Source organism: Pteropus medius, unplaced genomic scaffold (genome assembly GCF_902729225.1).
Source record: "Pteropus medius unplaced genomic scaffold, Ma_sr-lr_union100, whole genome shotgun sequence".
In the NCBI taxonomy this organism is placed as follows: Eukaryota; Metazoa; Chordata; class Mammalia; order Chiroptera; family Pteropodidae; genus Pteropus; species Pteropus medius.
In genome coordinates, this window is record NW_024345861.1 from 2,648,813 (window position 1) to 2,675,010 (window position 26,198).

At 33.1% G+C, this 26,198-nt stretch overlaps 1 protein-coding gene and 1 pseudogene across 1 annotated transcript in view; one reads left to right on the forward strand and one right to left on the reverse strand.

The window, feature by feature from the left end:
- The window catches only part of TENM1 (teneurin transmembrane protein 1), a 1,050,723-nt gene that overhangs the window by 542,982 nt on the left and 481,543 nt on the right, over positions 1 to 26,198 (forward strand). The gene's annotated exons all lie outside the window — the stretch shown is intronic.
- On the reverse strand, positions 19,157 to 19,275 carry LOC120612283 (uncharacterized; annotated as a pseudogene).

The window sequence follows — 26,198 nt, forward strand, 5'->3', positions numbered from 1 at the left end:
GCCTCAAGAAACCACGCCAGAAATCAAGGTCAGCTGCCATCAGTGTGAGTCTTGCCGCTACTCAGCAAGGAGCACCGAACTCACCAAGGACACAAGTGGATATGGCTTGGGTAGGGGTGCGAGTTGGAGGAGGTAGAGTTGCAGGGAATCCTCTGGGCAGAGCAATCTCTGTTATCCTGTTTCATGAAGTCTCAACTATGGCAACGCCTGAGTCTGCGCACTAAGAAGGAGGAGGACTCAACAGAGGAACAATGGATACTACTGGCACTGCTGCCTGGGAGAGAGCCTCGCCTCTGGCCCTCACTGCTATAGCTCAGTGTCCCCTTCTAAGAGCCTACTGCTCCTCGTGCAGCCAACCCGGTGCTAGTGCTTAGAGTAAGCAGATCCACCACCGTGAAAGTTTGCTCACAGCCATGGTCCCTTTAAGAGGAGCCTGCAGTTGTCTGCTCATACAGCCGCAGCTTCTGTCACAGCTTCTGTCTCACTCAGCTGCTCAAAACCAGGCCACCTCACATCTTCTCACCCTCCTACCTCCTACCGTTGCAGGGTGATTTCTTATTTCTCTACCTGGTTGTAGTGCTTATGTTCATCTACATCCCAGGTGCCCTTGCTTGCTGTTTGCTCCGTGTTTCTGCCACAACTTTGATTTGCTTGCAAGAGAGATTAACAAAGCTTCTATCATCTATGCCATTTTATTGCCTCTCTGCTACCTTGATGGTACTGAGAGCACTTCTTGATACTTTCTTCTCTGGTGCTGGTGCCTAAGGGCCTTTTCTGAGACTGTACTGTACACAAATGGTGTCCCTGGGCAGCCTTATGGTAGCCAATTCCCTTGCTGTGGCCCAGTAGCTGAATTCTTAATTTCTACTCTACATTGTCTCCCTTTAGTTTGGTTTTCAAGCATCAAACTTTGCTTGCCATTAGTATATCTTCTTTATAGTTTAAGAAATCATGATATTAGGAAACAATCTTGATATCTCTTACTTCAAAGAAAACTGTAGTGCTTCCAGGGCAACTAGAAGAGGTCACAGACATGCTAGGCTACGAAATGCTAAAAATATTTTGTCCAGGCTTACTATTGTGTCACTGAAAGAAAAGCAGAAGCCTTCTTTAGAGAGAGTACTGGAAAGGCACATTACTCCTTTTTTAGCATAGGCCATTATTTCAAAGATATTGCTCTAAATGTTATCTGTTTTCATCTACTAAGAAACAATGAGGAAATAAGCTTACCGTGACCCAGTTGGCTAGTTGTGTAAGTTATAAAGTTTTATTTTATCTATAAAGTCTTACTTTTCTCAATAACATTTGTGTCCCTGAGTCCTGTGAAAGCCAGATAAAAAGAAGTCAGCTGTTGATTATTATCACAGATGCAAGGTCTTATCTAGTGGCAAATGTTCAAACTCAGATCCATACAATTCACAAAATAAAAAATAAGTTCTTTTAAAAATATAATTAACAGAGATTGACATCTACCAGTCTTTCAACATAAGCTTTTTCATAAAAATCTCCTTTACAGGATGTTGTAATATTGATTTAGAGTTCCTATAAAGAAGATTTCAAATTGTTATCTGCCAAGTAACTATTCTAAATTAGATTGGCCTTTAAAAATGTTTACACCTTTCATATGCCACTTAAGGGACAAATTTTTGGATAATTTAATACAGCAAAGTCTCATAATTTTAAAACTTATTATATTGACTGTGATGAAGTAAAACTTACCCCGAAATATCATATGAAGATTGTCGAGAGTTTGTTTTATCTGCTTAAGAGCATAAACTATTTAAAGGATGTTAAAAGCAATAAGAATACAATTAACATTTTTATTGTTGTTAAATCAGTGACCCTACAGGCTTCTATAGGCCACTAGTAGTAGTAACATTGATACAGTGCGCTTGAAAGTGAATATAACATACTTATATTTGAAATATGATTTGGACTTAACAATTAATAATGCTTGACTTTGAATTAGGATAAATGAACAGAATTAAAAAAAATCTCTACCCATTTTCTTAAATGTAAATATTTTATAAAATGAAGGAAAGCACGGTTTCTTTTTCTTAAGCCGTTTTCTTAAGGAAACAGATTTTCATGACTCAAACCTTTGGATCCTGTTTTTAGTTACAATTCCAAATCAAGCTGTTCGTGTCTCTTCTCTTTTTCAAGCAATACTTTGTCCCATTCATTTTGAAGATGTGGTCAGAGACAGGGGCAAGTGGATTATATTCAATCCACACAACATGACTACACATAATTTAAAGCATTCACTGCATTTTAAACTATCATTAAAGATTGCTCTAGATTAATTTATTCTGCCCTCTTCAGGCTACAATGCATTTCGTCCATGCATAATTCCTTATTGAAGTTAATGGGGATTTGGCATGTGGCAGGAGGACATGTTTCATGAAATGGGGATCTAAGACTTGTAATTTAATAAGAAATCTCCTTCTACCCTAATTGGTCTGCCTCCCTAATGTCTCTCGCTATACTATAGTGGCATAGGCATACTTCCATTCCAATGAGAAATGAAACTATTTTAAAATTCAAGGTATTATGTGTGTTTCCATGAGCAGAAGGCAAGTAGTGTCATCTATTGAACTGAAGATGGAAGTATTTTGAAATGTCATGCTTGTTGAATGTAGCATAAAAGTAAGCATTTCTATGGGCTGCATTATAAATATCTTCATTTTAACACATATTTTCACTGACCCATACCAGTAAACCCTGGAAAACATCTTTATGCAGTGAACTTCAGGACTAGGACTTTAAATCAAAGGGAAAGTAATGGTTTTTCTAGGTGTTTTTCATTGCCATTCACACTGCACTGGAGTTTAGCCTTTACCTTAATATTTACATTTTCTACATTTCTGTTATGCAAATACAAATACTAACAAATAGTGAAACAATTTTTAACATCTAAAACATTTCAATTAGTTATTAATAATTTTCCAACACATTGAATAAACTATAATATCCATACAAGGGTACACTATATACCATAAAAAAAATAACAAGAAAAATTTCTATGCACTGAAGCAGCAATCTCAAGATATATTTTTAAGTGAAAAAAGTAAGGTGTAAAAATGTATATATGTGTAATATATTTGGCATATGGAAAGGGTGAAAATAATACATATTCATATATTGTATATCGGCAAGAAAAACTACTGGAAAGATGAATAAGAAACTAGTAAATATGGTTACCTCACAGGAAGAGAAATGAGGTAGAGGTGGAAAAGGAGAAAATGAAACTTCTCAGTGTATAGCTCTATATAGAGATTTGGGTTTGTTTGTTTGTTTGTTTGTTTGTTTGTTTTTAGTTTTAAAACATGTTTATTTAATGAAGTAAGGAGAAAAGGAACTTACCGATACATAAAACACTTTTTTAACAGCTCATTCTCCAGGAATACATAAGTGGACATTTTGGACCTAGATTGTTTTCTTGACTCTGCCACTAATTAGCTATATGACCATAAAAAAAGTCACTTAATTCATCTGGACTTCAATATTGTAAAATAAGAAAGTTCAAATAGATGGTTTCCAAAATCTCCTCCAGCTCTAACATTTTATGGGTGACAGCACAGTATGGGTAAATATGTCAACTTCTTAAAAACTGAAATTGTGTCTGTAAAAAAATATTTATTACTACTTTTGGATTTTATTTGGGCTAATTTATTCTCCAAATAAAATAATAGTTAAAGTGAAATTTCTTACTCAGGCAGATAAGGTGCACATTGAATATAAATTATGTTCTAAAAACCCAAATTTACTGCTATCCTATAGAGAATTTCTTTTAACTTTGGGCAAAAACTTATACAAATATTTTCAAAGACATATCTGTACAAACAGATGAACTCAAAACATTGACTTTAATTGCTAATCAGCATTTTGATAAGCTTCTTCGTCTTTATTAAATATGCATTTGTGTTTGATATCCATTCTAAGCTTCAATTATTTAATTACAGGTCTTGATATGAAACTAATCACGCATATATCCATACGAAACTTGCATACTGACAGGATAAAAATCATTAAAGAGTCATTACTGTAAACTGACGTTGGCCTGAAATTTTTGCAGTTAGCGGGGGAGTTGATGCTTGATGAACAATCCAATTAAAACTGGCAACAAAAGACCTAAAATGTCAGCCAAATTGCTTTTTAATAGTTAATGCAGCCATCACAAAACACAAACATTAAAGTCCCCATGGAAACATAAACCTTCATGGTTAAACAATTCTAGAAAATGAATAATAATTACAGCATCCTGAGGATTCTTTTAATAGATGTGCACAAATTAAAAATATTTTGTTGATTAGAATCAGAGGACAAAGTATGTTTCCCTGAATACTTCCTTATATATGTTATAGTAATGGTTTTATTTAATATCAGATAGGTATAATTTCTATTATTCTGAAAAGTTATTTAAAAAGCATTTTAATAACCTAGAAGACCAGGTTCTGGAAAGATGAGTAATAAAAATACACAATATCACCTGCTGACAACTCAAAATATAAAACAATAATGAATCCTTAATTATGCTGAAGTTAAAATGAAAATGCAGAGAAGCCAATTGTGATTTCCACAAGTAGCCTGAAAGCAATCACCAACATTTAGACTCTTGAGGTTCTGGTTGTGCAATACTGAATTATGTGACTGGATTAATCACCCAGATGTTTCCTACTTCCAGCAGTTTGATTTTTAATGGAATACAAATTCAAATATTTTACTGAATTTTTCATCTTTGGTTCAGATGTTTCACACATGGAGGCCAATGTGTTTGATTGCTATAAAAAATCACCTTGTGCATTTTGAATAATCTAGTTTCTCCTTCTGTCATTTCTGCCATGTTTTTCAATAAGCAAAGAAAGAAATTGTGAGGTTTTTATCTTTGTGACATTATAACATAGGAGAAAATATCTAACATTTGTTGAACAGTTATTATGTGTTAAGGCAGTGTTGAACACTCTGGGAATCTAGAGATGAGTAAGATTTGGATATCATCCTTCCAAATCTTACTGTTTAGTTGAAAGTTAAACATGTAAACAATTGGCTGTTATATAAAGGGAGAAATGTGTGAAGAATTCAAAACAGGAAAATAAAAAATATACTTGTCTCTTAGATTCACATGTGAGTAAGGATTCCTTAGCTTTCCATATATTTTTTGAAAATATTCTGTAGCATACGTATAAACAGTAGAGTCCTAAAATAGATGGAATACTAGTACACTTATGTATTAGAATATCTGTCAATTAAATATTACCTTCTTCTACAATCAGAGAGTATAATTTCATGTGCTGTGAAGGGTAAAATGATGTTCACACTTCTCCAGTTGTGGTTCCTCTTTCATCTGTTGAGGGAGTTAGTGCTGTGTTTTCAGAAAAACAATTTTAACGAATTCCTCAAAAAAGTGATAGACACATTGGAACTTCAAACTCTATTAGCTGAAACAATGAGGATAAAACCTTATAGGAATATAAATGAAACTTTAATGATACCATATCACAAAATATTAAATGACCCAACTATCTATAAAAATTGCTTATCTTTTAATTTTTTTCCTTAATACATTGATGACTAATATGGAGAGGAAATTCTAACATGTAAGCTACATCTTTAAACCACTATCTCAGCCTGTGGAAAAATAAAAATGCGTTGGTCTATATCATTCACATAATCACATAGAATGATGCCAGCAATTTGATTAAGCACTGTCTTGAACAGACCAAATCAGCCAGCTCTTTTGCCGTATAGACCACAGAATAATAGATACAAATATAATTTCTACCTCTAAATTAATATTTTAATATTTAGGCATTTAGAAAAGAATGATGAAAGCTTTAGTGTTAAAAAGATTAGATAAATAATTGATAGGTGATGGATAAAAATTCTATGAGCTCATAAATGGCTATAGGTATGTTTTGTGTTTGTCAGTGTCCATTCAAACTAAATAATATATCTCACATATTTAGGAAAGAATCAGGTGCCTATTATGATGTAGGTACTGTATTGGGCACTAAGGATTCAAAGATGAATAATACATCAACTTCACCCTCAAGCATCCAAGCCTAGGCTGAGGAAACTCACACAAAGAAATAATTATAATAATGTTGTGAGATCTCTGATAGATAAATGTAATAAAAAATTATGTGAGAACACAGAAAAAGGATAGATGAAGGCATTACAGAGAAGTTACTATTGCCTTGAAGACTTCATTGTGGAAGGTAGGAGACTGCTATGCAAGCAAAAGAAGGAAGCATATGGCCTATGTGAAGTGGTGGGACAAGAGATAAAGCTGCCAGTGCTTATATGTCCCACTAAAGATTTTGTGTTGTATCTTATAGGCAATGAAGAACCACTGTATTAATTGTAATTAAGAAAACAGTTGTTCATGCCTTTTGATTATTCACTGATAATAAATACAATTAAATAAGTTATTAATAAATTCCAGAGATGACAGATGTCTTTATTTTGATGAAAAGCAAATGTTTGAATTTCTTTTATAGTCAGTGTTTCCTATATTTCCCTGAATATAAGTCAGGTAAATATTTTCTAAGATGATTTCTTTAAGAAGCATGATTAGCATTTTTTCCCCATAAGAGCAAAGATAAAACTGGTACCATGCCTATATAGAAACCCTAAATTTTTAAATATAATATTCAAGTAGAATTCTTAAAAGAGGTCAAACAATGAAATTATTCTACATAATTAATACCTAACTCAAGAATTGCCAGAAAATATATTTTTATTATCCACAATCATTTTAATGTTAAAACCAATAACACAAAGACTTTTGGCATCATAAATTACTTCTGAGAAACTTAATAATGTAATAGGTGACATAGTATAGATTAGTGACTTTCAATTTACTTTTCTCACCATTTTCCACAGTTAGAAATATATTTTACATCACAATAGACACAACTGAAACAAAAGTTTGATGAAACAATTCTTACTTCTACTAAATGAATCTTTACTAAAAACAAATCATAGAGCCGATGCTTCATGATGTAGTCTATTCTGTTTTTTTCTTTTATTACTGCTGGTTAAAATTGATTTCATAATCCATCATTTATTCACAACCAGAAGTTTGAAAAATATTGTTACAAATAAAATGGTTAAAAGAAAATGGGATCACAAGTCAAAAGAATACTGGATCAGAAGTTGAAAGACGGGTTCTTTTCCTAGTTTCTCTACACAACTTACTATCTTTGTGACCTAGGTAAAGTCCATTAACTTCTCTGTTTTTATATATACAAAGTGAAGATGATGCCTTCTTTGTTTATCTCACAGAATCCTGTGGTAAGGAGCAAATGAGATAATATATTTCAAAGTGATTTGCAAACCATAAAACACTATGTAGGTGTAAAGAGGTTAAATCTATAAAATGAGACAAACATCAGTTGTATATTTCACATAACTGTACTGAACCTTTTAATGCTTCTAATTTATTCTTGAAAAATAATTTCCTTGAGGATATCTATTCACACCAGATATGTCTGAAAATAAGATTGACAAAGTGTTTCCTATTCTAAATAAGAGACAAGAGTGATATCAATTCAAGTGCAGTTTACATTTTTGGTCTCTCAGAAGAGAACCTGATACAGATTACCACCCTTTAAACTAAGAAAATTCTTGTTAAAATAATGAGAGGAATGCATGGTCTCATATTATATAATCTGCTTATATGATACGTTTTTATGATGCATGATACTGCTGCTAAAGGTAGCCTTCAACAAACATGTGTCATAAACGCGTTTGTAGAACTCTAATATTAAATCTATAACAGTGAAGAAGGAGAGAGGCAATCCATTCACTTGAAAAAGCAATGTTTAGTAAAGTATTATTATGAACTACCTGTGTTCAGTTCTTGCTATGCTAATGACTTGAAATTCAGTATGAGTTAATGATCAGTTGTCTGGATTTCTCTATTCATTCTTTTAAAAAATTTATTTTAATTCAGAGTTGACATACAATATTATATTAGTTCCAGGCGTATGACATAACGATTAAACATTTCTGTAACTTATGATGTGATCACCCTGATAAATCTAGTAACCATCAGACACCATGCATAGTTATTACAATGTTATCGACTATATGCCTTACGCTGTACTTTACATCCACAGGACTATTTCATAGCTACCAATTTATGCTTCTTAATCCCTTCCCCTTTTTCACCCAGCCCCAATTCCACTCCCATTTGGCAACTAAAATTGTTCTCTGTCCCAAAAATTTGAGAAGAGGGAAGGTTCTCTAACTCCTTTTATGAGGCCACCATTACCTTGATTCCGAAACCAAAGACATTACAAAAAGAAAGAAAGAAAACTATAAGCTGATATCTCTTATGAACATTGATGCAAAAATCCTCAACAAAATATTAACAAACTGAATTCAGCAATACATTAAAAATATCATATGCCATGATTAAGTTGGATCTATTCCTGGGATGCAAGTTTAGTACAATATCTGCAAATCAATTAATGTGATATACCACATTAGTAACTCAAAAGATAAAAACCATATAATCATATCAATAGATGAAGAAAATCCAGCATCCATTTATGATAAAAATTCTCAGTAAAGTGGGGATAGAGGGAACATAATCAACATAATAAAGGCCATATATGACAAAGCTACAGCTAACATCATACTCAATGGGGGAAAGCTAAAAGCATTTTCCTTAAGATCAAGAACAAGACAAGGATGCCCACCTTCACCACTCCTCTTCAATATTGTGCTGAAAGTCTTAGCCACAGCAAAAAGACAAGAAAGAGAAATAAAAGGCACCCAAATTGGAAAGGAAGAAGTAAATCTCTTGTTATTTGCCGATGACATGATACTATATAGAGAGAATCATAAGATTCCACCAAAAAACTGTTAGAACTGATCAATGAATTGAGTAAAGTATCAGGATACAAAATTAATATTCAGAAGTCAGTGGCACTTTTAAACACCAATGATGAACTTTTGGAAAGAGAAGTTAAGAAAACAACTCCATTTATAATTGCATCAAAAAGTATAAAACACCTGGGAATCAAATTAACCAAGGAGGTAAAAGACCTGTTCTCAGAAAATTATAAGTCATTGAAAAAAGAAATTGAAGAAGATACAAATAAATAGAAGCATATGCTGTACTCATGAGTAGGAAGAATGAACATCATTAAAATGGCCATACTACCCAAAGGAATCTATCGATTCAATGCAATCTCTATGAAAATACCAATGGCATTTTTCAGAGATCTAGAACAAATAATCCTAAAGTTTATATGGAACCATAAAAGACCCCGAATAGCCATGGCAATTTTGAGAAAGAAGAAAAAAGTTGGAGGTATCATGCTACCTGATATAAAACTATACTACAAGGCTACAGTAATCAAAGCAGCATGGTACTGTCGTAAAAAAGGTATATTTATCAATGGAACAGAATAGAGAGCCCAGGAATAAATCCACGCCTATACCCACACTTAATATATGACAAAGGAGGTAAGAATATACAATGAGGAAAAGACAGTCTCTTCAATGAATGGTGCTGGAAAAATTGGACAGAAACATGCAAAAAAGAAAAAGAAACTGGACCACCTTTTTAAACATATACAAGAATAGACTCGAAATAGATTAAAGACTTAAATGTAAGACCCTGGAAGAAAACTGCTAGAAGAAAACATAGGCAGTAAACTCTCTGATATTGCTAACAGTAATTTCTTTTCTGATATATCTCCTCAGGCAAGGGAAACAAAAGAAAAAATGAACAAACGGGACTAAAAATAAAAAAGTTTTTGCACAGCAAGGAAACCATCAACAAAATGAAAGACAACTGACTGAATGGGAGAAGATATTCACTTACGATACATCTGATAGGAGCTTAATGTCCAAAATATATAAGGAACACATACAACTCAACAATATCAACAACAACAGAAAACAATCCAATTAAAAAAAAATGAGCTGAAGGCCTGAACAGAGATTTCTCCAAAGAGGAAATATAGATGGCCAATAGACATATGAAAAGATGCTCAAGGTCACTAATCATCAGAGAAATGCAAATTAAAATGACAATGAAATATCACCTCACACCTGTCAGAATGGATATCAACAAATCAAAGAACAATGAGTGTTGGTGAGGAGGTAGAGAAAAGGGAACCCTCATACATTATTGGTGGGATTGCAAATTGGCACTGCCACTATGGAAAACAGTCTGAATGTTTCTCAAAAAATTAAAAATGAATCTTCCCTTTGATCCAGCAATTGCACTTTTGGATATTTATACAAAAAATAACAACAACAATAATTCATAAAGATCTATGCACCCCTATGTTAATGGCAGCACAATTTACAACAGCCAAGATATGGAAGCAACCTAAATGCCCATCAACAGACAATTGTATAAAGAAATTATGATTCATATATACAATGGAATATTACTTGGCCATTAAAAATTTAAATCCTACCATTTGCAATGACATGGATGAACCTAGAGGTCATTATGCTGAGCGAAATAAGTCAGACAGAGAAATAAAAATACCATATGATTTCACTTATATATGGAATCTAAGGAATACAAAGAACAAACTAAAAACAGACTCACATATATAGAGGACAATCTGGTGACGGCCAGAAGGAATAGGGGTTGGGGAACTCGGAGAATGGGGTGAAGGATTAAAGAAGTACAAATTAGTAATTGATAGATGGTAAACGGGGATGGGGATCACAGCATAGGGATTGCAGGTAACATTAATGTAATGGCTAGGTGGACAGCCAAAGGAGAGAAAGAGCAGTTGGGGGTATCTTTTTATAAACTATTTAAATGTCTATCCAATGTACTGTATACTTGAAACTTATAATTTTTTAAAAATATTTTTTGAGTAAGCTATTTTGTTTTGAATTATAAAAAAAAAAAAAAAAGCCTGTTCTGCTATGGCCTCCTCTATCTCCCCAAAAATTAACCATGTATTTTAATGATGTATCTATAGCCATAGTTTCCATGACAACAAGATACTGTGTAAATGAATCCAGTCAAAAGGCCTGAAGAGGTCTTAACATCTGAGTAGCCATACCTCATCCCATCTTGAGATGCTCTTCCTCAAGAGAAAAGGAACATATTTTTCTTTTCTTCTTACTTCACAGGTACATATCTTGACAGACAGGAGAAAAATAACTAACAGCAGCAGCAACAAATGTGAATACATGTCAGTTTTCACTAAATTCTTTGAAAGAAAACTTTCTTAATCTAAATTCATAATGATAATTATGATAATAACTATGATAACTAATATTAACTGAGTTTGTAACATCTGCCAGTCTTTATGTTAAATACTTGGCATACAATCCTGGTCTGATGCATTTTCTCTTTAAATCTAATACAGACTATAATTAATATGCAATGTTTTAATAAATGCATGTGAATAAACTATGTGGCAAGTCATCTACTCAAAATTAGGTTGATACATGGTTAGAAAAATTGATCAAATATTATTAACTTACTATGTGGATGTTGGTCTTGGTGCCAATATAACAAAGTTACTGTGTATTTATTTACTATGAAAGTTATACTTATGGACCACCATACTTTTAAGTAGTAGTCATAGTTTGTTCAGTGGTATTTTGGTATATACTCTTTCAAAATGCCTTTGAATATTCCTGACACTTTAACCAACTATTGACAGCTCTTTCCCTCTTAGAGTATTTATGTACTTTGAGGAGATTCATTGAAAGGCAGTTTGCTTGCAGCTTGGCCCAAAGAATAAAGCATCCGATAATATTTTTGAAGTTCTTTCAGAGATGCAGATGAAAGCTGCTTCCTAAATGTAAAGCACTAGTATTGTATTCACGAAAATGTTTTTTTCTGCACATCTTTTGCTCTCATGTTAAAGTCCTGAGGTATTACTGCAATAGGTACTTTAGGAATGCAAAATAATGACCCCAAATCATTTAGTATAGGGGAAAATGCAAGTGAACACATAGAGCACTTAAAAATCGTGAACTAGAGTCTGTTATATAAGGTAAAAGTAACAAAGCGAGAGCATAATAGGAAAGTTAATCAATAGAGATTGCTTGGTGTGGCTTGGAGAAATAGGAAAGGTTAGAAGTCAGCTTTTCTCATATTGACTTATGACTTCAATAATAGCTTATTAGAACTGTTGAGAAGGAAATTAGAAACCTGTGAAAATTGTTAAAATGTTGTTTAACTATAATAGAGAAGTTTTATATAGTCAGATATCTTGGAATCAGTTAGGTTTTCTCTAAATTACCTAGATGATACATAAATTTTATAGATTTGAGGGGGTTCAATAATCGATCATTTAATAATACTATATTATTATTATTATTATTATTATTATTATTATTATTATTACTATGTGCCAGGCATTGTACTACGTATTTTATACACATGGCCTCATTTAATTCACACAAAAATATTAAGGTTTGTTTATTACCATTCCTATTTAACAGATAAGGAAACAGAGGCTTGAAAGATTTGATTGCTCAACATCAAACTGATAGTAAATGGCAGAGCTGTGATTTAAGTCCAGATTGATCTGATCCTAATATCTGTAACTTAACCACTGTGTCAATTAGAAATGTCGCAATGTTCTTAACTAATTTAAAAAAGCTACATACAGATAAGTTCTCTAAGTAAATAGAGTAATAGTAGGGAAAGTGTTCTATGTTTGATTTACCTTATTGAAAATAAACAAATGAAACCAGGACATTTTCTTCTTTGTCTTCTACTTCTGAATACAAGGTGTTCATAACTAATTAGGTTTAATTTCTTCTCTCTTTCGGATTCTCCATCATTTTTTTGAATGTCATAAGCAGTATTAAAATATTAGTAAAATATGATCTCTACCTTCAAGAAAAGCAAATTTCAGTATCAGGTCATACTTGACCTTTTATCCTACACTTTTATGTATCTTGACCTGCGACTGACTTTTTATGATTACTGCTGCTAAGCCCTGTGGTAGACTATGGTCAGACTTGCTCATGGAAATCCCCTAAGTGGTAATAAATAGGAAACACCTAGGCCCTGTGTTGCACATACAAATAAGGGGAAATTGCCCTAGTACTGTCATAGCAAGAATTTGAACATGAGGGAACTGAATAATAAGCTTATGTGACAAGACTTCTCAAGTAACAGAATTATGCTTTACATAAGCTGTTTCCAAATGCTAATGTGGCTTGTAGTACAAAAGACAACAACCCAATAGTACTATATTCTTTCACCCTGTTAGACATCTCACTATGTGCAGGCTACCAAGACCACCTGATCAAGGCTTGCCATCATGAAGAACAAGGTGGACAATAAGGAGCCATGTACACATGACTGTATTCTAATTTTATTTATATCCTTTGCGGTACTTATTTGCAGTTCGGGAGTAAACCAAAGTAAAAGCAAACTTGAATCAAGTCCAGGTTGTCATAACACTCATCTATGAACCCAGATGACACTCTGTGGTTTGGTCTGGTGCGGACTTCCACTATTAACATATAGGAAGGAGTGTCAGTGAACTTACTCATTCACTGATTTCAAGCACTACAAGAGGTCTCTCTAAAAAGTGCTTCATATAAGCAGTTTATTCCTCTGTCTCTCTCAGCATCTCGCCTATCATACATAAAATGTTTCCCCTGAGTACCATTTGGAAAAAGTTATTTAAATGACCTCAACTAAGAATTAACTTGCTTAAGATACTTTCTTAAAGGAAAAAGCTATCAATCACTACCTATGAAATATTTTCTTAACTTCTAGAACTATCATTTATATTTATTACTGCAATCTCATACATTCATAGTGTCCTCAGCCCATGTTCTTATTTTTTCTTCTCTTTATTCAGGTTAACTTTCTTCTCCTTTAGATGAGCTAAATTTTTAGTTTTCCTAGGCATATAAACTTTAAATCTCAGTGGGTGGGGATGGGAAGGAACCTGTCTGAATTCACCAGTCGTGCAAGCTACTCTAACATTATGTTAGTAGATTCCACTAATTATTTTGATGGACATTTTGCTTGATCCACTATCAGATTCACCTATATCAATATATCAGTATATTTCCTAATTGAGCTGCTTCCTCATGAGTTCATTAGCTATCTTCTAGTTAATGAAGTCTCAAATGCAATCTATACATAATTTAAGGCTATATGTGAAAAGATATCATTACAAAATACTTTGTCAGGTAACTTTTTGTATTCCAGGTGAAAGTTATCTGGAATGTTGCATTTTGTTTGGGGAACCATAAAGACCCAGTTAAATTGGAGAGAGTCTAGGGAAAGAAGCAGTAATGTAATTGAGGGAATGAATCAGATTTTGAAGGAAAAATAAAATGAGTTAAATATGCATAGCTCGGTATAATCAAAGTTTATAAGGCAGACCTAGTAATAGGTCTTAATATTGGCGCTTCTCCAAGAAAGAACTCTATTTATCATCTCACTAAAATAACATATTGAAAAACTGGAGAACAAAAATTTATAATAATGAGAGAATTAATCAATGAACATTTCAGGCAGAAAACTTCGGATACAGGCTGCCAAAACAGCTGGTAGGAATGTGAGGAATTTAATCAAATGAGATATTTGGCATCATAAAACACTCTCTCCCATCATAGTTTCTATAATTGTTTCTTGTATATAAAGTAAACTTAATTGAATTCAACTTTAATTTATTAATTCATTCAAATTAAATAAATTTGCAAATAAAAAAATTATAAATTTGTATTGAATAAAATTATGGGCTAAGCATTAGAAGATATAAGGATGATTCAGACGTAGATCTTGATATAAGAAGTAGATGCATAGCTTAAATGCAAGAGGAAAAATAAAACTTATTATTTTCTTCCCACAGAACTGTCACTTCCCAGCTGACACCTCTTAGGGGACTCCTTCAGTAACCCAAAAGATATCAGGCAGAAAAGTTGATGGCTGCCAGTAGTGTTCTACCATCAACCACCAAGATCAAAATTATCAATTTCTTTGGCTCCCAACACATTTGAATAATATGTACATGTGTAAAACACTCCTGTGAGAATAACAAGATTTTTTCCACATGCCTCTCATTTTCTTTATTTTGGGGAACAATAACCAAACTTTCATCATCCCTATGAGATATCTATCTATCTATCTATCTATCTATCTATATCAAATGATTAATCAAATTAATTATATTTGATATTTAATTAATCAAGAGTTAACTGTGTGTATAGATATATATCTATAGATCTCATATAGATAGATAAATATATATCTATATATATATGAGATCTATATATATATATGAGATCTATAGATATATATATAGATATATCTATATATATAGATATCATATAGATATCTATATATATATCTATATATATGATATATATATATATATATATATGATATATATATATGATATCATGATATATCTATATGATATCATATATATAGATATATCTATATGATATATATGATATATATGATATATATATATCTATATGATATCATATATATAGATATATCTATATATATGATATCTCTATATATAGATCTATAGATATATATATAGATAGATAGATAGATATATCATATATATATAGATATCATATATATAGATATATCTATATAGATAGATATATCTATATATATGATATATCATATCTATCTATCTATCTATCTATCTATCTATCTATCTATATATATATATACACACACATAGTTAACTCTTCATAGACTACTGAGAATCAGTTTACAGGCATGGGGATATGGACATCAGCTATGAAAATGGTTTGATGGTTTGTAAGATAAGAGTTGCACCCAATTCCTAGCACTGGCAGTAACCCCACCCCTTTTTTTCCCATCCAGGAAAGCACATCCAAACGCAACTCAGTAAGAGTGCCACTATTAGAGGTATCACGTTGAATTCACTCTCTTCTAACAGTTTTAAAATAAATCATCTGTGAACTTTAGTCCTCTGTTGTGGTAACAAGTGATTGCAAACATTGTATGTTTGGATCCTGTTGCTAATAATTGCTCAACTAGAGCAATGGGCCAAAACATGGGTGAAATTTGAGAATCATTTGGATCTTGTGAGTACTATTATAACAGTGCCATCTCTTATCACTGTCCAAGATAGGGGCTATGTACCTGTTAATCCCCAAGTACAGGTGCTGGACACCTCTTCACTAGATGTCCATGGGTCTCCTTTGTTTCTAAAGTTGTGTGTGGAGGAGGGGACTACAAGGTATGGAGGAACTTTCTCACCAAATAGCCAAACAATGATGATTAGATGGTGGTATTAATAATCAGTACCTTTTCTTCAGCCTTTATCTGAAATGAATAGTTTGGGATAGAGGGGCTAAAACCTTCACCAGCCTTCTGTAGTTCTCCATGCTTTGTTTTCATCGTCAGGATTTTTTGTCTTTTGCTTTTTGTTTTTTTATTATTCTTAATATAGCTTGCCCTCACTGTATAATGTATGGTTCTTTGAAAAATATTTTTCTTAAAACTTTAGACATAGTCATAATATTTTCTTGATTTATGCTTTAAACACTGAGCTCCATTTTCATAAATAACATTAGAACAATTTTCATCCATTGCTTTTTGAACAAATTTAGGGCAACCGTTTGTAATATTCTAGTGAAAATGAAGCTCTGAAAATGAAAACTATAAAATTCAAGAATATTTGTTATTAGCTAATTAAGTGATTCACTATCAATTCATAATCCTCCATTATCTACTCGCAAATAAATAATGAACTTGAGGATAGAAAATAATTCAAATACCTTCATATGACTTTAATTTGAATATAAACTAAATATGAACTTTTAAGGATCATGACATTTTTACATTTCCTTTTTTATATATTTCACTGCCTAATAATAGAAGCCATAGCATCATGGTCAGCATAAGATAAAACAGGGCAATTATCTCTTTCATGTTTCTTGATACATAATAGATAATAGAATTTCCTTCAATACCATAGCATCCATATAGAAGATTTCTCAATATTAAAATCATGCAATAATTATGCTATTTTATGTCTATGTATGTGTACTTAAGGTAGTTGCTAATAAATCATATAGTCTGTGGTGTTTTTATTTTTTTTAAAAAAAGACCATAATGAAAAAAGCTTTGGCCAACCACTAATTTTAATTGTTCATTAAAACCGTATATTTGTATTTAGACTTTGACATTTAAAATTCCAAATTGTACCATAAAGTAGAGCTCTTTGCTGTTCTACTTAGAAAAATGAATGGTTAACATCCTTTTTTAAACATTGCCAAACTACTCTGAATATATAAGCAAAGATGTATCCATCCTATATTTTCACAGCCAAGAAAAATTAGATAGTTTAAACATTCACTTTAATAATTTAAGTAAAACAGAATTTCACCACAGTCATTTCTTTTTTTCTTTGTTGTGAAGTCCTAGTTTGCCTTAATCAATATGAGAGTTGATTGAGTTAACAAACCAGCCACTTATTGGCAGGAATATTGACTATTATGACTAAGATTGGCTAATTGCATTCTGTAAAGCCAATACAGTGTACAGCACAGTTGGATTCTCCCTATAACAGATACAGGAAGAAAAGGGTTAGGGGGAGGGCTGCCTTGTGGATATGTGATTCATTATGCTTTTACAAAACATTGGAGAACAATAAAAGATATTAATGACACCTAGAAAATAGAAAGCTTAGATTTTCTGGAGGTAAACCAGCACATCTTTTGAAGATAAGTATCAGCTTATGAAGAGACTGAAGTGCAAATACGAGTTTCAGCACAAAAATGTCAAAGGAGTGTAGATGCTTTAATGTTGACTTTTATTTCTAGTAGTTGTAATTAAGATGAGCCCAACTGATAAAAATTAATAGAGTATACTCTCTTATTTGCTGGCTTAGTGAGAGGACCATTCAAAGTCCTCAAAGGGATGTACTTTTCAATCTCAAAGACTGTACATAATATTGCAGGACTCAGGAGCCATGCATAGCACAGTAACCCAGAACCAGATTGAAACCATGTAAAGTGGAAAATATTATAATTTATTAGCCTTCCCTCAGAGGTTCTGTGATTCTTCTGCAGGCAAATGCTCTTGTTTCTTTCTCCTTCTTCCTCTTTTCTGTTATTGTCTCTGTCTTGCTGATACACATGCCCATACCTACAAATGAATATCTATTAAACATTAGCCATTTAATAGACTTTATTTCTGTTCTCAATCTAATGGTTGACTTAACTAATGAATATGCTTTTATTAAAGGCTGTTGGTGTATTAATATTCAAGCAGTATTATTTGAACCAGAAAAGTGATAAGACATACTTGTTTACCAAGTTTTCTTCCGAAAATCAATTTTCTTGCATTCGTACCTTTTGATCTTCCGACAATAATTATAAAGTGTATATCAGAAATGCCCATAGCCATGTACATTTAAGACTAATTTGATTATCACTGAGCACTATCAAGTTAATGGATATTATAACCATAATATGCAAATTTATAAACCCCTCCTCACTGGTTGTTAAAGCTCCTGTGACAAGTAAAGTACTGTAAAGTAGTAATATAAATTTAGAATTTGTAGTAATAGTTAATATTAATAATAAACTCTACTTTTTTATACTTTTTAAATATCCTCTCCTGCCTAGAAGGGATAACAAGCCAGTAAAGGAACCCAAGGAGCCAAGGGCTTATAACTGGCTTGAGAGACTTGACAAAAGTAGTTATAGTAATAACCCTTGGTGCCCTGATGTTATTTTCTCATGTTGGTTACCAAAGTCTTCATAAGCCGTAATTAACGTTGCCATATAAAAGTTCAGAGAGGTGGTTAAATACTAATACAGGCCCATAATACTTCATTTGAAATCTTTGGGGTTCATTTGTTTCAGGATCTAGAAATTTTCAGATTGTAGAAAAGTAATATCATGCATATACTATATATTATGTGAAATACAGATTGGGATGTGGGCCAGCACCTCTTAACAAAATACATCAATATTTCCTCAGCTAAATATATGAAAAATCACTAAATGAAATAAATAAAGACTATAGTCTTGTATCAGTTCAGGTCAAGTTTTATCAACAAATAAATTAGAAAAAAACTCGGTTTTAGGATTTTTTTTTTTTTTTTTGCGAGGCAACCCTTGGTTGACCTCACAGATTGCAAGGACCTTGTCAACTTACAATTCCTTATTATTTTTTTTTTTATGCCTACAGTACCTGGTCTTCCTAGGTGGTCTCCCATCCAAGTACTAACCAGGCCCGACCCTGCTTAGCTTCTGAGATCAGATGGGATTGGGCTTGTTCAGGGTGGCATGGCTGTAGACAAGAATTTTTTTAATTCCAGAGATGCAGAGAAAATATTGTGGAGCCATCTCCACTTTGACCAATGAAATGAAACACAGACTGAGGTCAGAAGTGCAGACATGTTTTCTCTTTCTCTGTGACCATTTTATAGGAATATATGTGTCCCTTTTGGCAATATACACTGCATAGTAACTTCGGGGGTAAATTTTTTTGGAGGGTAGTGTCACTACAGAAAGAATGATTAATTAAGTACAGAGATCTGGGGAAAACTAGGCATGTGTCTACTTTTGTCAATTTTTTTTAATAAAAAAAGATCTATTTCTTATTACTATATTAATGATGATATTTCCATTTATTTATTTATTTATTTATTTATTTATTTTTAATTTTATTCTTCAATTAGAGTTGACATTCAATATTAATATATATTAGTTTAAGGTGTACACCATAGTGGTTAGACATTTATATAATTTACGAAGCGATCCTCCAATTAGTCTACTACCCACCTGGCATTATACATCATTATGACAATATCATTGACTATATTACCTATGGACTATTTTTATAACTTCCAATTTGTCCTTCTTCATACCTTAGCATTTTTCAACCCACCCCACAACCCCTCTACCATCTGGCAATCACTACAATGTTCTCTGTATCCATGACTCTGTTTTCATTTTGTTTGTTCATTTATTTTGTTCTTTATATTCCACATATAAGTGAGATCATATAGTATTTGTCTTTCTGTGTCTGACTTATTTCACTTAGCCAAAATTTCTTTTTGTTAGTGTTTATTTGGTATATTTTTTCCATCTTTTTATTTTAAAATACCTATATTATTATATTTAAAGTGAGTTTACTGTACATAGCTTATAGTTGTTTCGTATTGCTTTTGTTTAAAGAAAAAAATCCATTCTTACAATCTTTGACTTTTAATTGGTGTGCTAGGCCTTTATACTTAAGGTAATTACGAGTATGTTTGGATTTATGTGTACCATTTTGTCATTTGATTTCTGTTTCTTCCCTCTGTTTTCTGTCTCTATGCTTTCTTGTTTTCCTTTTAAGTTTACCTGTTGTGTTTTTGACTGTATGTCTTTGTATATTTTTTTAAAGTGATTCATCTAGGAATTAAAATATACATAGTTAACTCTTCATAGACTACTGAGATTCAATATTTTTACCATTTCACATGAAACATAGAACCCTTACCACCATATAGGTCTCTTTAGTCTCCCCCTCTTTATGTTATAGTTATCTTATATATTACATCCACATATAATGAAACCCCATCAGACAATGTTTTAATTTTTACTTTCAATCTTCAAATATATTTTAATTGATTCAAAAGAAGAATAGTCTAATATATTTGGCCAAATATTTACCCATTTTTACTGTTCTTCCTTCATTCCGGATGTTCCAAGTTTCCTTCTGGTATAATTTTCCTACTTTCTGAAGAATTTCTATTACAATTCCTGTAAGTCTTCTAATAACACATTCTTTTTGTTTTTCAGCATCTGTGAATATCTTTTTTACATGTTCTTTCCTGAAGGATATTTTGTTTCAGTTCTTTTCTTTCAGCATTTTAAAAATGTTGACACATCTCCTACTGGCCTCCATGATTTCTGATGAGAATTCTTCAGTCATTTTGAATCATTTTTCTTCTGTAAATAATGCATCTTTTTTTTTCTCTGCCTACTTTCAAGATTTTTTTAGTTTTCAGCAGTTTGATTATGGTTTGTTTGGGCATGGACTTCTTTGGATCTATCCTGTTTGGTGTTTTTTGAGCTTCTCGAATCTGTAGATTTATGTATTTTGCAAAATTTGTTACGTTTACAGCAATTATTACTTAAAAATATTTTTGATCTTCATACTCTTTCACTTCCCCTTCTGAGTTTCTGATAAAAATTATAGATGTTTTAGTATTTTGCCACAGGGCCTTCAAATTCTGTTCATTTTTCTTTCAATCTCTTTTTCTCTGAGTTGTTTGAATAATTTCTATTTATCTGTCTTCAGTTCACTATTTTCTCAGCTCCATTCTGCTACTGAACTCATCCAGTGAGATTTTAATTTTGTCACATTGTTAATTTCTAAATTTCCATTTGTTTCTTCTTTAAATATTCTTTTTGCTGAGCCAAGACCTTCTATATCTACATTTGTTTCAAAAGCATTCATGATTGCTTTAAAGACTGTCAGATAATCCCAACCCCTCAGTTTCCCTGCATTGGTGTCCATTGATTGTCTTTCCCATGTTAGTTCAGATTTTCCTAGTCATTCATATTATGAGTAATTTTGATTTATATACTAGACATTTTGAATATTAGGTTATAAGACTCTTAGTTTTGTGTAAATCCTATGGAATGCATTGACATTTTGTTTTAGTATGCATCTACCTCTCTTCAGGAGCAGCCACCATACCCCTTGTCCACCGTGGCAGGGGTGAGGACAAGGGAGGATGGTGGGCCATGAGGGAAAGGGGTCAGATGAAGATGGGGAAGTCTTGGGGATGTTATTCATCTGGTTTATTTCGCATTGGCCAAGACTCAACTTAGAGGTACTCTGATCCATTCTCCAAAGAGTTTTAAGTGTGAGCAAGTGTGAAGGGAGAGCCAGTGGGCTTTGTGCAGGTCAGGTTGGTGTGATATGTGGCCTCAGAAGAGGAAGGTCCTCAAGGTCATCATCCTTCTCCTGTAAGGTGTAGTGACCACCATGGCCCTTGTCCTAGTGGCAGAGCTGGGACAAGGGAGGACAGTGGTCCATGGAGGGAAAGGGAGCAGATGAAGATGGGGAGAGACTTATATTCGTTATTTGAGGTGTCTGGGTCATGGATACATCACGATTGGCTGACAGAGGATTTACAATATTTATTTTTAATACCTATAGAAAATTATTAATTCTGCTGTAAAGCTTGATTTAAAAACATTAATTTATTCCTATGCTATTGGTATATTTGAGAACAATTTGAATGTAAAACAAATTTCCCATTTGCATGTGTGTAATTTCCATCTGTTAAAAATACAAAGTGAATTCATAAAATTGCATACAGCAGAATGAGCCACATAGGAATACACAAAATGCACACATACACACATACACCTGAAACATCCACCAGCTATCTTAGCTCACAATGTGTGTTAGAAGCCATTCCTACCAACATCTGGAGTGAGACCTTTCTGTTGGATTCAGATAACCCTTTTCTACCACTTAACAATAGTTCATAAGTTGCAACACTTCTGACACCTACTTTTATAAGCAAACTTCAGATCTTTTGTCCCAGCACCATTTTCCCATAAGCCCTTTGCCTGTGTGTGATTTTGCATAGCATCATGGATTTTAGAAATGCAAATACACCTTATAACTTAATAGAATATGTGTGTTAATGTAGTGAAAGCGGCAAAGTACCCTGATGGACAGATACCCTGATAAGTTCCCACATGGTGTTTCCAAAAGATATTCTAACTTTCGGTGAAAAATTTCTCTAACATGTGATCCAAAATAATGTTTATTTATAAAAGAGAGGGAGAGAGAAAAGCTATACATGACAATTTTCTTGTTCTGCTTACCTTTTGGAGCCAAGGGCAATGTTGTTTCTGAAGGCCTATGCTTCTGTTAACAGCTCTGCTACACCTGAGATGCCCTGGACTTAGATGTACAGTTTGGAGGAATTCTCTCTCTCTCTCTCTCTCTCTCTCTCTCTCTCTCTCTCTCTCACACACACACACACACACACACACACCACACACACACACACACACACACACCAGGAGAGATTTTCTAACCAAGTTATTTTAGGACCTCAAACCTGCAACTTGCTCTTATCCAAATATATTATGTGAATTGAACCTTTCCATCTGAAAACTTAATTTACTTTCAGAAAACTTAATACATATGTCTGGGTATCCACATTTGTGTAATCACTAGTACTCCCCCCTTCTCTTTTGCATCAGTCTCTTGGGCACAGGAATGTATGGTTGCCAGATACATTTGGAAATGAATGCATGTGACTCTTAACCCTTAAAATCAGTGTTTTAGAGCTCCTGACACTGAACCTTAATGTATTTTTCATTAGTGTTTAGTATTGGAAAATCTCTTTCACAGAGCCAAAGGATTAAATTACTTCATTTAGGAGAGAACAAGTATATTCTCCATCTTTTTCCTGAGGTGAAAAAAAAAATGAAGTTGAGATGATTTGTATTTCATAAAGGCTTAAGCTCCGGATGTACTTCACTCAGCGCAACAATCCAATATTGTGAAAGCTTTTAAAGACAATATTGACGAGTAGTAAAACCCCTGCATATTTAAAATATGGAAAAAATACACAATAAAATAGAGATAAGTAAAAACACATGTATAATCAAAATAACTATACAAAGCATTTCTACCTGCAGCAGAAATGGTATAATATAATAATACTCTGATTGTACTTTTTGTTGAAGTAAAATCGAAGTAAAATTTTTGTCATTTTTTCATAATAATAAGGGAGTTGCAAAGATTTTGAGGAAGTCCTGCAAGCAATAAATCTGGATGATAATGAGTGATTCTTTTGAACAAGAATAATGAATAGAAGCTTTCTTTCTTTTGAACAACTGTACTGACAGAAACACTACTGATTAGAATAATAAATGGCCTATGTATCGTTTGGATGTGTTCTGAACCCAAGACCTAAAATTGATTCCTTTTCTTCTTCTAACTCTGGATTCCTGCCCTTTGCTTCCCTTCCCTGTGTCATCAAGTCATAGATTTAGATAGCAAATCTATATAGTGTGTCACTGCTGCTCTTTTCATGTCTGGAGGGGCATGATTTTAAGCACCCTCTTTAAGGTATCATTGTCCTGAAAGAAATTTCACTGAGACCTCCAAGGGGGAAATAAAACCTCTCTGTAAACTAATAGATATTCATTGGCTACATCAGAATACAGGAGCCTGAAGAACATTCAGTTGTGTTCTCTAGGTCTCATAGACCAGTGAAACAATTTTATATCAATAAAAGTTTTTAGGAATCTTACTCTATACCTAGCACTATATTCAATGTTATGTGACATAAAGAAAAATAGATGTTGCTCTAAGAAACATGTCGTCTGTTTGGGGAGGTAAGACAAAAACATGAGATACCAATGGAATGCTGTAATATGCAAATGCACGGGCCAAATTTATAAGAATAATAAGTGTTAAAATCAGAGAAGAGAGTCATATTTATTGTCATATTTATTTTCTACAAGAGTATAATGGAAAGAATACTGGGCTGGGAATCATGAGACACAAGCAGGCAAATTCATACAAGTTGAATGACTTTTAACAAGTCACTTCACATCTCTGAGCCTTGGGGTCCTCATCTATAAAATGGAGAAAGGAGGGTAGAAGGCTAAACTAGGTGATTTCCTATGGTCATTTCCAGTCTTAAAGTTTCATACTTCTACCACATTCAATGAACAAACAGCCACTGACATTCTATGTCTAAGCACATTTTACATGAATTAAACGTGTTAAGAAAGAAGATTATTATATCCATTTTACAAATGAAGGGTTAAAGCTTCACAATAGCAGAGGCAAGACTCAACCCAGGATTGCCATACTCCCAAATTCTGTGCTCTTTCCTCTTGGCTGTGCTGCATAGCACACCACACTGCCTTTTATTCCTACCTTTAAGGAGATATGATCTAAGAGGTAAGCACACTTATAAACAAATCACTGCAATGCAAGATGATATATCACAAGTGAAATATCCTGAAAATGTGGAGGATTCTGTACCTTTGAACCTTAAGGAAGTGAAAAAAAAGTACTCTTATTACAGAGTTCTGCAATGCAGTGAATGGAAATGTGAGTTCTAGTCTCAGCCATGCCACTCGATTGCTAAATGTCCCCGGACAAGCAATTCTCTTGGCATTGGTTTTCTCATCTACAAAATGAAAGGATCTACAAGGTCTTTTGCATTCCAGCATTCAATGCTCTTTTGAGTCCCCAGATGGAAACTATGCTTCTGGTTATGGTTATGAATATGAGCCCAGAGGCTTAAAAAAATGAGATGTTAAGTACTTATGATTTTTTTTTTTAGTTAATATGAGATTTGGGCTGGGCTTGGAATAATAAGAGTGATTTATAAGATGCATGAAACATTTTATTTTTTTATTTTTTTAATTAAGTTTATGGGGTAACATTGGTTAATACAATTATATAATTTTCAGGTATACATTATAATTTGACATCTATATATTCTATTTTGTGATTACAACCCAAAGTACAGTTTCTTTCAGCTACCATATATTTGATCCCCTTTACCCACTTCACCCTCCCCCTATCCTTTATATTTGTTGCTTACCCACTTCACCCTCCCCCCATCCCTTTATATTTGACCCCCTTGCCTGTCTTCCTCTCCTCCTCCCTACCCCCTACCCTCTGGTAACCACTACTCTATATATGTATACTATATATATATATATATATATATATATATATATATATATATATATATATACACACACACACACACATAACACAGCTTCTTTAGCCAATCATTTATTGTAGGACACTTCGAATGCTTCCATGTCCTGGCCAATGTGAATAGTGCTGCTATGTCCATCAGTGTGCAAATATCTTTTTAGATATAGGTGTTCAAGTCTTTGGGGTAAATACCCAGTAGTGGGATTGCTGGATCATATGGTAGATCAATTCTTAGTTTTTTGAGGAACCTCCATACTGTTTTCCATAGTAGCTGTACCAATTTGCAGTCCCACCAGCACTGTAAGAGGGTTCCTTTCTCTCTGCATCCTCTCCAATATTTGTTCTTACTTGTCCTGTTGATTATAGCTATTCTAACAGGTGTAAAGTGGCATCTCTTTGTGGTTTTGATTTGCATTTCCCTAATAGCTAGCAATGTTGAGCATCTTTTCATATGCTTGTTGGTCATTTGTATATCCTGTAGGGAGAAGTGTCTGTTCAGGTCCTCTGC